The sequence below is a fragment of the Aquarana catesbeiana genome, linkage group LG01 (genome assembly GCF_042186555.1).
Source record: "Aquarana catesbeiana isolate 2022-GZ linkage group LG01, ASM4218655v1, whole genome shotgun sequence".
NCBI lineage: Eukaryota > Metazoa > Chordata > Amphibia > Anura > Ranidae > Aquarana > Aquarana catesbeiana.
The window spans coordinates 750124917-750137982 of record NC_133324.1 but is presented as its reverse complement, the minus strand read 5'-3'; the positions used below and the strand labels follow the sequence as shown (position 1 = coordinate 750137982).

Below are 13066 nucleotides of genomic sequence, written 5' to 3'. Positions count from 1 at the left end.
CCCGCCAGTAATTTTTGCCACCTCCTTTTTATTGTTAGTTGCTAGGATGGTATACACCTTCATGGGTGGCACAATCCTGACAATGTCACATGGTGTAAAATGGTGATGATTGCAACAGTCTTGTCAGAGCAGTGACAACTTCATGAACATGTTTATGTTGTGTACATGCATTTACCACACAGGCAGCAGAATTCCTAAAAGTGTCACTCTTCATGAATTTCTGTCTACAATTCCTTCTGTTTTTATTTATTTATTTTTCTAATATCTTATATTTGTTGAGTAATATCTACATTACCGTGTCAAATTATGAATACAGTGACCCCTTGAACAGTTAGTTGCAGAACCCCCATTGAGAATTATTTAATGTGATTTTCTACTACCACCATCCTAGCAAAATTAGATTTTGTGATTGGTCACAGTAAGTTTCCAAACTGTCACAGCATGCCTTAGACAGCCTCATTCATCATTAGCGAAAGCAAACTCCTGAGATGTTGGCAGGTTTTCAGTTTTTACCCACAATGATTGAGGTTGCCTTCTCTGCCGAATGTGACAAACCATTTCATACAAGCCACATGAGTTATCATCTACAAAATGTATTTAAATGATTGCGCACAGTGAATCCATACAAATAAATAATGTAGTAAATGATATTAGAAGTAATGATCGAACAAAGAAGTACTTGATGCTAAGAAGACTGATAAGCCGGTTTTATGCATGCTGACAACTACTTCAGTTACTTCTTCCAGTCTATGTCAAATATTGACAATATACTAGTCATTAATCAGCTCTTTTGCAGATAGTTCACGTCTTCCTAATTTTACTTACCGTTATGAAAAAGAAAATTGTCAGCTACAGTATATGGTATTTCCTTTTTTATATAATACATACAGGACGTGATATGGCTTGTAAATGACCAATTGCATTTACAGTATTGCAATTGCAGTGTGGACAAATGTTGATTTTGTTAATAAAAGCAACATGTGCATTACCCACAGTAGAGTCATAATTCAGGTTTCTACAACTCATAGTGAGCAGATGAATAAAATGTAAAGCCCAACTGAACTTTTTTTTTTGTTTAAATCAGCTAAATAAAATCGAAATGGATCATAGCAAAAGCTCTAAAATGTCTTATGCCCCCTACACGCGATCGGAAATTCCGCCAGCAAAAGTCCGATGTGAGCTTTTAATCGGAAATTCCATTTATGTGTATGCTCCATCGGACTTTTGCTGCAGATTGAGAGCAGGTTCTGTATTTTTCAGACAGAAAAAGTTCCTATCGGAAATTCCGATTGTCTGTAGCAATTTTGACACGCAAAAATTCCTACGCATGCTCGGAAACAATTCAACGCATTCACGGAAGCATTGAACTTAATTTTCTCGGCTCATCGTAGTATTGTACGTCACCGCGTTCTTGACGGGCGAAAGTTCAGAGAACTTTTGTGTGACCATGTGTGTGCAAGGCAAGCTTGAGCGGAAATAAAAAAACAACAGTAACGCCGTGTACACATGATCGGAATTTCTGTCAGAAAAACCTTGGATGGTTTTTCTGACGGAAATTCCGATCATGTGTACACGGCATTACTGTTGTTTTTTTTTTGCAAAAATATAAAAAGGCTGTCCCCTGCCAACATGCTGTAGAACATGACCCATAATCCCTGTGTGGAACCTGGAGTCTCTCTGCAGAGGTACGCACACCTCTCTACCAGCTCTACAATTAGCAAAGCTCATACTTCCTGCTGGCTGGGAAACTCTACCTCTGAATCAAAAAGGAGTACGTTGGACCCCTGCATAGAGATCATTGCAAGGATCATTCTCTGTAGCATGGTGTCATAGGATTGGCTTTTTTAACTTTCTACTGTGGCTACTTTCCAAAGAAAACTGTCTGTAGAAAAAAATGGACTCTGCCAATCCTTGGAAGCCATCACTTAATTATGTTTAGCATCACTGCTAAGAATTTTGTATACATCTCAAGGGTTGGAAAACGGTGGCTGCCATGTGATGCTTGAAGCTGATTCAATCAGCTCCATCTAGACTGCCATTCATATATCTCAAATAGGTACAAATAATTTTTTAAAGAAGCCTATGTTTTTTAGAAAAAAACTTGAAGTGGTTCTACAGGCAAAAGTTTCTTTACCCTAATGCATTTTCTGCATTAATGTAAAAAACCTTCCAATACCGGCTCCCCCCTAAACACTTACCCGAGTCCTCTCTTGATACAGCACTGTGCCCGTCTGCAGCCTCACTGTTCTCTCCTCACAGTGCACACAGGTAGCAGTGGGAACCATAGGCTCCTGCTGCTGTTGCTGTTAGTCAAATCAAAAAAGTGGAGGGCTATGGCTGAGCCACCTGGTGTGCTGGACAGCTCCCTGTCTGCTTCCTTGGACAATCTTACCTTGTGTCTTGTTTTCCTTGAACCTTGCACTCCTTGCACCTCCCATGAAGTTCTGATTTAAGCCATGCTTCTGTATTTCCTGATTGCCAGATTATTGTGCTTTCGCCAGCTGATATCTTGTTCCTTGCATACCTGCTGCTGTCCTTATCTTCACCACTGACCCTTGGGTTGTTCATCGACTATACTTCTGTCTGATCCCATCCAGCAACTATCTGTTACTGACCTTTGGCTTGTTTACTGACTACTCCTCTACTTGATCTCTGCCTGCTGTATCTGCTACCGGACCCATGATTTCTCATCCCCTGGTGGGGCAATCCTGAGGAAAATGACCTGGTACAAAACCCCAGCTCCACCATCAGGAGCTCTGATGAATACTGGCTAGTGCTTAGACCCTGCGCCTCAGGTGAGCCTGAATAAATCCGCTAGGGGGATCTACTTGTACGTTTCCAGCTGCCTACCTGTGAACTTCTTTACTGCTACAGCCACTTGTCTCTGAACCTGACTCCAGGCTGTGAAAATCAGGGGTGTTGCTGTGTGCATTGTCATTGTTATTTCCACTATTTTATTGAACAAGCCTGGTAGTCAGTGAAAGGCCAGGCTCCAGGTTCTCACATCTGCTGCTCTTCTAATGCTCGGACTGTGCTCATTTTTAATTCTGAGTAATTAATGTAAATAAATACACCATTTTTAATTAGGCATTCTTGTTAAAATAAGCTCTATAGTGTATATGTTCTAAAAGCTGTATTGCCCTTCTAAAAATATATCACCTGTGTAAATCAATTAGCAGGTCTTCCCAGAAGGTGGTGACATCTAGACTGTATTCACATTATTACATACTAGGTATGATGGGATGTATATTCCAACCTTTGTGATTCTAGTAAAACTGATTAATGCCTTGTGTTGATCATTCAAGATAAGGTGCAAAAAAATAGGAACATTACTATTAACGATAGTGTTATTGCATTTTGGATTAGGTAATTCTTTTATTTTACTTTGAATAAAGGACCTTATATATAATAAACATTGAGCTAATTGAAACACATTGGAGGTTAGATAAAGCAAACGTTTATACATATGTGCTTAGGTATGAAAGAATCTGGAATATGCAGTTTAGTTTTGGGCAGCAGTTCACAAAAAAGGATATCAGAGAACTGGAAAAGGTGCTAAGAAGGGCAACCAAACTGATAAAAGGCAATGAGCACTTAGCCATTAGCAAAGATTAAAAAATAAATAAAGTGCGCTAATTATATGAAAATACACACATAGATGTGAATACATGTGGGTGGTAGTAAAAACCACAATCTACTGAGAGCAAGTGAATGACTCCATGAGTGGTAGAAATATATAAGTGCAAAAACATAAAAACTCAAATAAAAAGAAGAAACAAAAAATGTGTACATGTGAAGTACAATGATATTAATAGCGTGAAAATCTGAAAATCAAACAAACTCAGTCCATGGGTTCAAACATAAAAAGTTCATCAGTGAAAAAAAGCTTCCATCCACTATACAGCTCAGCAGCAACTAATCCCCCTATGAGTGGATTGACAAAGGAGAGAGATGTGCAGGATGGTGCAAATCCACTGACGGTGACTCCAATAAGTGAGAAAGTGATAAAGGTGGACTCTTACCCTGCGTGTTGGACCCCCTCCTTGGCAGGGTCTATCAGGCATGCAGATTTTTGCCCTCTGCAGGGACCGTGTAATGAGAAGATCTCCCCAGCAGCTGTCAGGGATGTTGTCTCCGATCCGGGCTGATCAGCTGAACAGAATTTATTCTCTCTTGAGAAGAGGCCATTAAGGGGGAATATGATAGACATATAAATACATAAGTGGTTCATTATTATTATTATTATTATTATACAGGATTTATATAGCACCAACAGTTTATGCAGTACTTTACAAAAAGGGGGGTAGTACAATTACAATACAGTGCAATACAGAAGGGCCATGCTCATGGAACTTACAATCTAAAGAGAGGGGGAGGTGGTACAAAAGGTAATAGCTGCAGGCGATGATCTAATGGAGGTGACTCAAGTACAGTTCTTAGGTGGAGGTGCGGTAGGCTTCTCTGAATAAGTGAGTTTTCAAGGATTGCCTAAAGGCAGATAGCGTAGGAGCTGACCGGAAATACTGGGGCATGGAGTTCCAGAGGATGGGAGAGGCTCTAGAGAAGTCCTGGAGGAGAGTGTGGGAGGAGGTAACAAGGGAGCTAGAGAGTAGGAGGACCCGGGAGAAGCTGAGAGGACGAATTGGGCAATATCTGCAGATGAGGTTGGTGATGTAGCTGGGGGAAATGTTGTGGATAGCCTTATATGTTGTGATTAGTATTTTGAAATTTATACGATGTGGTAGGGGAAGCCAGTGAAGAGATTGGCAGAGAGGGGCAGCAGTCACAAATCGTTTAGTAAGGTGTATTAGTCTAGCAGTAGCATTCTTCATAGACTGAAGGGGGAATAGGGGTTTAAAGGTAGGCCATTGAGGAGAGAGTTGCAGTATTGGAGGTCATTACAGAAGACAAGGGGGCACTCTTACGTCTGGAAGAAACGTCACACACAGGAAGGCTTCTTCACAGTAAGAGCTGTGAAAATGTGGAATAGACTTCCTCAAGAATTACTTCTGGTCAGCTCAGTAGATGCCTCCTGGGGGATCAGGAAGGCTATTTTCCCCCAATGGAGTGAATTGAACCTTGCTTTACTGTTTTTTTTTTTTGTTGCCTTGGACTGGATCAACTATGGGTATAGAACAATGTATATGGAGGTTTTCTATTTGTGTTGTTTTTTTTTTTAATTGGTTGAACAAGATGGACTAGTGTCTTTTTTCAATCTGACTAACTATGTATCTAAGAAAGAGCGGTGTCTTGCAAGCTTCACAGAGCTTCCTCAAATGTAGCTGTTTTCTGCCTGGATGTTATTCTTCTAGTGAGCCAGTTATTCATTCTATATTTTTAAAATAAAAACACATTCCCTTAAAGAAAATTTTAAGAATATGTTAGTATTCAGAGTTGAGATGGTGGTGATCAACATTTTTTTTTTTGCAAGTTATAACTTCTTCACAGTGGCTTTCAATCCAATAATTCAGTCCAATCATTTTGTATTTGTGACCACTATCAAGTGGATTTTTATGTGAAGCAGTCTATTTTCTTGCAGCTGTACTGAAGCTTTGCTTCCTAAACCAAGGCAAATATGACCTTGAAATAAACCTGAGCCTGGTTAGTGGCATTGCTGCCCAGCCCACTAGGCATCTCCTGCAGTGATATACAGTTAGTATGAGGCTTTCCATACTGTGAGTTAGTATAATGTTGTGTTTCAGAGTCTTAAAATGATTCCACTTGTCAGCGAGATTCATGCTCCCTTTAAGAAAGAGTGTGTATGCAGGCTCATTTTGTGTATCATGCACTGAATTATGATGTTATCAAATTCGAGTTAAAGGCATACTTCTAAAAAAAAAATAATTCTAGCTCCTTTAATTAAAAAATCTCCAGTAGATGTGTATGTCTGATGGGTGAAAAGAGGAGAGAAATATTTCTGCTCCCATTAATACTACACCAAAAGTATGCAAAAATAGCAATGATAAAATTGTAACTTCCTGATTTATTAGATGGGCTCAGACAACATACCATTTCAGGCTTCAATTAACCTTCTATCATGCACATAGAGAGTATTTACTGAAGTGAATGGCAAATTACAGACAGAAATAGACAACTGGATTAGACATCTACAAATAGGTTGCCATAGGAACAACAATAATAAATGTCAGGAGTAAACAGTGTTATCTAACTTTATCTCTAAAAATATATATGATAACCGGTATTAACATTTTGTATAAAAGAGGAATCAAATATTACAGCATTACATGGCTTTTAGTTAAAACATAAATCATATTTGTGTACTCTCTACTTCTGCTGAAGCTTAGAAATTATTTACATTTCTATAATTAAAAGTTTAGTGTGCTTAAGTAAAAGAAAAATCGAAAAATTAAAATTAAATATATAGCACTCAATGCATTAAAAATCAGGAGCTATAAAATATTGAAATTTATACAGGACATGCAATTGTGGAGTGACACAAAGCATGTGTACAATACCCAAAGCACATTAGTATAGAAACTGTTGAAGAAAGCATCCCCAGAGACACATTAGCTGAGACTGATGTGACCTCTACTGATTCTGCAAAAAATAACTTTTGCAAAAAAATACAAATACTGTAGCTGGTGACTAGTAGGACAGAGATACTTACCAGTCCATTAGGTCTAGCACTGTCTTACTAGCACTCAAAGTCTTCACTGTCCATTGGGTTCCTATGCTGTCCTCTTAGATTTGGGAACTTGCTGTCACTTCCTGATGATTCACAGTTGCCTTCCCACTGCACATAGGTGAGATTGGCCAAACTAGGGTTGATTGTTCCTGTCCTGAGATGTGTGACTTTATCCCAGGAGGCTGTGGGCAGGAAGAAGGGAAAGGCCAGGTGAGAAGTGAGAGCATGTACCTGCTGAAAAAGGTACTCGCTAGCCCCCTTTCCAAATGTGTAAAAGGTAGGGGAGAGGATTAGAAGGAGGCTTGGAGGAATTGTGAGTGAAGTTCCACTTTAACATGACTCTGAATTCTTAACCACGTGGTGTCAGCCCTGCCTGCTTAATTTTTCCATAACTCTTCCATGTTCACAAGAAGAGAGCATAGAAAGTTATCAGCTCAGAGAAATTTCTGGCAACATCAACAGTTTTTTTTGTACTTATTAAACAGATTGAACAAAACACTTTTAAAGGTATATTTAGCAGATCAAATAGAGCAAATACGTGTGTTTCTTCATTGGGCGTTATTATACACTTTAAGGTAAATGGAGTGAATGTGCTAATTTAAGCAAAGTTGCAGGTTTTCCAGGAGAAATAGCAGCTCTGTGAATTGAGTGACACGCTTAAGTGAATCTAAACCCAAGAACAAAAATGTAATATATTGCAGCTTACTAGTGTGTCATCCTAGAACAAGACTACAGAATACCTCATCCCCTCATCTTCTCTATAAACAAGACAGGTATTTTGTTGTCCACAAAGATAGTAGGGAAGAATGCTAACTGATGGGAGTGCAGCCCAGGCATAGAACACAGGATGTTAGCAGCCTCTGGCAGGATAGCAGATATTTTTTGCAAATATTGAACAGCTGTAACAAAACACTTTCAATAGTATTTATAAGAGACTAAAATGTAGCAAACATGAGAAGTTCATTGTATTGGCTTACATCAGTGTCGGCAACCGTCAGTATTTTTACTGACAGCCAGTAAAAAACAGGCACTTTTCTCTTGCCAGTAAATGCCACCGACAGGAGAAGGTTGCCAGTAAAAAATATGGTTGTGATGCTCGGCACAGAACTGCACGGGCCAAGACCATCAAAATGCCTTCTACAGTGCCAGTGGGGGGGCAGGTCTGGCAGAGGCGGTGCCTGAGCATGTGGTGTGATGTCATGGTTTAGGGGAGCCGAGCAGAGCGGCCAGCACCTCATGTGTGGGTCTGTGGGATGGGCACCTGCACCTGCCCATTCTAATTGTCCTCCTGAGTCCTGTCCCTGAGCTACTTACTAACTAGATCGAAAATAAAATAAGAAATATGTTTTTTTGCCTTAATATCTACCTTAAATCCCATCGCTAATTGCATATTTGTTGTTTCTAGCTTAACCACCTCAATACAGGGCACTTACACCCCCTTCATGCCCGGGCCATTTTTCAGCTTTCAGCGCTGTCACACTTTGAATGAAAATTGCACACAAAAAATATTTCTTCACACAAATAGAGCTTTCTTTTGATGTTATTTAGTCATTTCTGGGTTTTTATTTTTTCCTAAAAAAAAAACAAAGACCGAAAATTTTGAAAAAAAAAAGTTTTTCTGTTTCTGTCAGTAAATTTTGTAAATAAGTAATTTTTCTCCTTCACTGATGGGCACTGATGAGGCAGCACTAATTGGCACTGATTGGCTGCACTGATGGGCACTGATGAGGTTGCACTTATGGGCACTGATGAGGCGGCACATATGGGCACTGATTAGGTGGCACTAATGAGGAGGCACGAATATGCCGCACTTATGGGCACTGACAGGTGGCACTGATATGTGGCACTGATGAGCACTGATAGGCGGAACTGATGAGTAGCACTGCTGGGCACTGATGGGTGGCACTGGTGGGCACTGATAGGCAGCACTGGTGGGCACAGATAGGCAGCACTGGTGGGCACAGATAGGTGGCACAGATAGACGGCACTGATGGGCATTGATGGGTGGCATTGATGGGCAGCAGTGATGGACATTGATGGGCAGCACTAATAGCCAGCACTGACTGGCATCACTAATGGCCACTGATTGCTGTCACTTGTGGGCACTGATTGCTAGCACTGGTGGGCACTGGTGGGAACTGATTGCTGGCAGTGGTGGGCACTCATTGTGGGTGCTTTATTGTTATCAGGGCACTGATGATTAGTGCCCTGATTACATTCCTAGATGTCCTCTGCGAGGAGATGCTGCTAATCGACTCTCCTCTACTCACACTCTGTCAGTGTGAGGCGAGGAGAGCTGATTACCGGCATCTCCGTGTTTACATGTGATCGGCTGTGATTGGACACAGCCAATCACATGATTAAAGGGCCGCGGCTCTTTACAGAGATCGGGGTCGTGTTGTGTCCTAGCAACACTGTGCGGCCAGCAATCAGCGCGCTGCACACCCCTGCGGGCGTGCGAGTGCGGCAGTTCTGGGAAGCCGCCATATGATATCCATCCAGAACGAGAGCCACACCCTGCCGCACCGTCATTTGATAGTGGGTGGGCAGCAAGTGGTTAAATACTGAAATTTTAAACTTTTGGAAATGCCAGTAAAAATGTGACTGTGCCAGTAAATTTTGGGTATTGTGTCAGAAAAATTTCAATCTGGTAAGTTGATAACACTGGTTTACATTTAAATGTTTACTATTGAAATCATTGCTGTGCAAAAGAATCTAGTTTCAGGTACATTTATTCCTGTAAAGTGTATGCATTAAACTTAAAAACTGCACTGTCTCTTTATGTATTCAAACGATACACAATATCAAAATGTCAAAAAGCATCATGTGCAAAATGTTAATTAACAATTCATATACCCAAGTGCTTAAGTATCAAATATGAAAAAAAGAAAAAAAAAGTGTGCAAAGGAAGTTCATAAATAAGTGACTAAAATTAATTCATATTTTCGTAAAAAAGATTTCTCAATAAAGTCCATCCAAGTGATTAGACAAAAAGTGCACTGTGCTCAAAAATGAAAAAAAGTGCTTCAGAGTGCTCCTTAGGACAATAGGGGCTACTTACCAGCCCGATATGATCTCACACAGATCATCAGTGCTTTGGTATATTGCACCTTGGGGAACCGACACTCTCACTGCTTTATCTCAGCAGTCACATAAATCACTGCTTGCCGTGGTATCCCCACCACGAGAGGGGGATGAGCAGTCTAGGCTCCACCAGCAGACTCTGGCAGGCACATGTAGTAAAAACAAGGAAGAGAACTCATAGCTACACTGTAGCTAAATAATTTATTGAATTAAAAAGTATCACACTTGCAAAGCATGGAACATGTTTGAGCAAACAAACAACTCTGGTATACCCGGCCGCGATGGCTCTCATCCGGTCCATGCGTGCTGACATCACACGACTAGCTCCACCCAATGCGTTTCCCCATACAAAGCATCCTCTGGGATTGAAGGAGCATACAATAGTGTTTGTATAGTGCAGCAGCCTCGCTCCGAAAAGTGGCTGAGCGTGAGTTCCCGAAAGTGTATGCATGCTAAGTAAATAACACGCATTATTGCACAGGAATTTCTTTTTATATGTCCAACTCAAACCAGAGTAAGAACTTTACTGGACAGAGCTTCTCAGGAAACATCACATATATAAAGCTGATTAAAATAGAGTCACTTATTTATACCAGGCCTGTATAATCATGTGTGTTAATAAGTATTGACTCATGTCACACCTATATAGGAAACTGTAAAATTATGCATAATTTATTTCTTGATAGCTGGAGAGTGTGGGCAAAAGTTGTCAGTAGCACTGTCATTTTACAGGTGAATTTCTCCAAATCAAATAGCATGACCTAATATCTACTGTTACCTTAAAGTAGACCTAAAATCAAACAATCATCTTATCTCAGATAAAGATGGAATCCCCGTATGCTTGCTTCAAGTTCAGCTTAGGATTGAGCATCTCTGCAGAAAATAAAAGCCAAGTTCACATTAAAGAGGTAATTTTTAATATTTATTATTTATGTTATTGTTACATTTACACTTATTTGTTGTTATAGCTACAACTCACCTATTACCCTAAGGAAAGGTTCAGACATGCGGGCAAAATTACTGCTCCTCTGAGGAGGCAACATGATTCCTCCTTACTGCCTGTTTTAACCTTGTAAATACTACACTAATAAGCCACAACTGTGTGCATACATGCGGTTGCAGGGCTTTTGCGGCACATCCTCATTTGCTTGAGTCGGTCCCGTTTGGTGATTATACATGACCCAATTAAGTGAGGTGGGGCATGCCACAACTTCCCAGCTACTACATACAGTATAGCAGGGATATTTTTTTGCCATTGGTGTGAAGCAAAGCATCACAGCCACAGCTTGTCAACACTCCTGTCCACTGCCTTTGCAGCTTAAGGAGTTGCAATAAAAACAGGGCTCAACTTCATGTTGTTACTGACCATCCCCCCTAAGACCACATATTTAAATAAGCCCTAACATTCCATGAACTGTGGAGCAAAAAATTATTTAAGGGGGTAATAAGGTTGAGAAAGGCTGATGTAGAGTATCAGAGAATAAGAAAACACTGCGCTCTAATAGCAAAAATAAAATATATGTGAGCCAGCAGCTGCATACATTGTGACAAACAATAACTGGTAAATGGGAAAAAAATGCAGCGCTAAGAAGTAATAGGAAGTTAGGGTGTAGTGAAACAATTAAGTAAGAGATGCTGTACTGAACAGTAAAGCATATGTGCAAAAACCATAAGTGAAATGAAATGAACAAACACAGTATAAAGTGTCCACATATGGTAAATGGATGATTCCAAACTCAAATTATTAAGAGGAACTGGTATGGACCAAAAAATGATGTGAAACTAGAAAATAAAGTCAATGGTGCACGGTGTGGATCTGTGACTGAGTCAACAACGGGGTACAGAACTTCCGTAGCTGTAAACCAACATCTCGATATGGGGCATCAGAATGAAAACATCAGGAAGTAAGATAAGATGGGTACTCTTACCAGATGACGTGGACTCCACTGTCATATGACATGGAGTCAATGGTGCATGGAGCCAAACCTAGGCTGGAAAACGATATCCGGAACGGTGGAACCTCTGTCTCCCTTCTTGACTTCTCTGGTGGGGTGAAGAAACATCAGGAAGGGCCGCCAACTGGATATCAGCCAATAGACCTCAAGGATGTGTTCCAAGGAGAAGCCGGGGACAGATTTGATCCAGACCCCGTGATGGAAGTAGGGCTACTGGAAGGCAGTTTCTTGCATCGGGATAATATGCAAATAAAAAATAAAAAGCTTCTGCATAGTGCAGGTAAACCAGGGATTTTTATTTCTAAAAATACCACACAAAAAATGGATAAAAGTGATCACAATTAAAATAAAATCTAAGCAGCGTAAGGAAGGGGAGATCGCCCGACGCGTTTCGACCAAGGGGGTCTTCAACAGGGGCATGAGCTTCTCCCTTCACGCTGCTCCTATATATAAATATCTAATCCAATAAGATAACCCCTATAGCCAATCACAGTGGAGCTACAAAGGTCAAGTAATCAGGAACTGGATCCTGTTGATCGCTAGACCAATCAGAATCATGAATAAAACAGCCGGTGAGTGTAGGACCCAATAGCGCAGTCTAATAATGAGACTGATGCCTGGAGACCTCCCCACCGCATGGCAAACAATAGTAGACATCACTTCCTGGTAATGCATCACTTCCTGGTCAAACAATAGTGGACATCACTTCCTGGTAATGAATCACTTCCTGGTCATGTGATGTGGTGTGAAGGGGCGGTGTCCCAGCTCCCTGACCCAATCAACAACCACCAAAAGGTGCACAGGATGGGAGAGGGTAGTCACGGAAACCGAATCTCCTCAGCTCAAGTCCCGATCACATGATCGGATCTGGTGCTGTCACATGGCTAAAAACATCAATGTGAAAATCAACAATAATAATGGCAAACACTAGATGGCAGCACTAAAGTGAAATAGTGCTAGCAAGTGGTGATAAACCAAAACAGAAAATAAACATTACTGAACAATACTAAGCAGCATTACCTAAATCGGACACAAGATGTCCCAAATAGATCTATACCAGTACATACAAAATATACATAGCAATGAAAGAAAAAATTATAAAAATATTAACATGGCTGTTAGGTAATCTATTACAAATAATCAATATATTAAATTGAATAAATAATAAATGTAATTTCCCAATATAAGATTGGAAAATTAGAAAATAAAAACATGGAACAAATTGGTATTGTAAGGAAAAGAAATGAATGAAAAAAGACACTAATAGCGCAATAATGAATCAGCAAAAAAAAAAAAAAAAAAAAAAAAAAAAAAAGGGGAGGGGGGGGGGGCAAATGGTGATGTAGAGTATCGCCAGGCCTCACAAACCTGGAACACTGCA

The 13066-nt window shown here is 40.3% G+C and overlaps 1 protein-coding gene across 3 annotated transcripts in view; it reads left to right on the top strand.

Moving 5' to 3' along the window:
- LOC141112722 (uncharacterized) overlaps positions 1-13066 on the top strand; it is a 191009-nt gene that overhangs the window by 39970 nt on the left and 137973 nt on the right. The window contains exon 2 of one of the 3 annotated variants that reach the window (XM_073605756.1): positions 10549-10638. The exons of the other annotated variants lie outside the window; for them this stretch is intronic. The gene's annotated coding sequence lies outside the window, so the exon portion shown is untranslated. The remainder of the gene's footprint in view (positions 1-10548; positions 10639-13066) is intronic. 3 annotated transcript variants of the gene reach the window in all.